The sequence below is a fragment of the Perkinsus marinus genome (assembly GCF_000006405.1).
Source record: "Perkinsus marinus ATCC 50983 genomic scaffold scf_1104296932510, whole genome shotgun sequence".
Classification (NCBI taxonomy): domain Eukaryota; phylum Perkinsozoa; order Perkinsida; family Perkinsidae; genus Perkinsus; species Perkinsus marinus.
The window spans coordinates 1-1,306 of NW_003215403.1; the positions used below are offsets into that span (position 1 = coordinate 1).

A 1,306-nucleotide genomic window follows, 5' to 3' on the forward strand; every position below is an offset into this window, starting at 1 on the left:
ACCATTTCCCAGTGACCAACGGTTCGCATATGGTCCAGTTTGCCTAGCTTCCGGAGGGATTTGCACTACCTGGTTTCCGTAGCTATCTACATCCTCCAGCCAAATCTACCACTGTGCCCAAAGTCACCCTTACGAGGGCTGAGTCGAGAATCGAACTCGAGACCTCTCGCACCCGAAGCGAGAATCATACCACTAGACCACACAGCCATCATACCATTAAGCCTCACAAGTTGGTTCCCGAACGTCGCTCATAACATGACCATTCTCTATTGTTATCTACCACGGCTTTCGGCGGGCAACCGTTGTCAGCTGGATGTTTTGACAGATCGGTGCAGAGAAACCTCCGAGGTTGTGATTGGTGACACAGTGGCCTGTGAATGAGAGGAAGAGTGATAGTTTATATTCTTTTGTACAACTCCCGGTGTCACCAGTCACCAACAGTGATCTTTCCCAACACATCTCCTCAATGCAGTTTTCAGTTGTAGTTAATTTGTGGCTGGCATCATCCAGGTTACACAGGAACAGAATTCTTCGTGAACTTCACACGGATTTCCTTTGCACGAGGCGACCTCGAACTCTACGAACAACAGCCCACATTGGGCAGGGTAAGAGGAGTCTGGCAATCGAGCAAAGAGCTCGGAATTGAGTCGATTGCATTTCAGAAGCCGAACGCTCAACGCAGGTCAGGAATTTCACACGAATGGATTTCTTACAAAGCGAGTAAAAAGTTGATGTGAACTTAATCACTTTGATAGTGCAATGAGTAAGCCAAACTAGTGGTCGATGCAGGCTTCCTGCGTCGACCACGGGTGTGCGGAAAGAATTGAGACAGAAATGTCAGAAATTGTCTCCGAGACAATGATGTAAACGATACACCTGACACGATGCAGCGAGGCTAGCAAAATGGGAAATTTAAGGCCCGAACACTTAGGGTCGCAGATCATTGTCGAGGCCGTGAAGTCACCGCAGACAATTTCCAGACGTTCCAGTCTCACCACTCTTCCGATAGGGCCCCAAAACCCATCCTTTTGGCCCTTCGGCGCTACCTCTGTGGGAGCGTAGCACACAACAATGGTCATGCCACTGTTCAGCATGATGTGAGCTATTCCATTGGGAATAGATACCAACGACTGAGCCCTGACATTGAGATGGACTAGGAAAGGCACTGCACCGATTCCGCGTAGTGCATTCGAGGAGCTGCTTCATTGGAGAGCTGTAGAGGATGTGATCCCCTAGCGATTCTCCTTGCACTTCCTCTCGTAGTCGAGTTTCTCGTGGGCGATTATTGGGACATCACTCCCGATCG

At 49.4% G+C, this 1,306-nt stretch overlaps 1 non-coding gene across 1 annotated transcript; it reads right to left on the reverse strand.

Annotated features, from left to right (window-relative positions):
• Positions 1-135: 135 nt before the first annotated feature.
• Pmar_PMAR010985 lies at positions 136-207 on the reverse strand. Its single transcript has one exon. It is a non-coding gene; the product is annotated as a tRNA-Pro (tRNA).
• Positions 208-1,306: the final 1,099 nt, after the last annotated feature.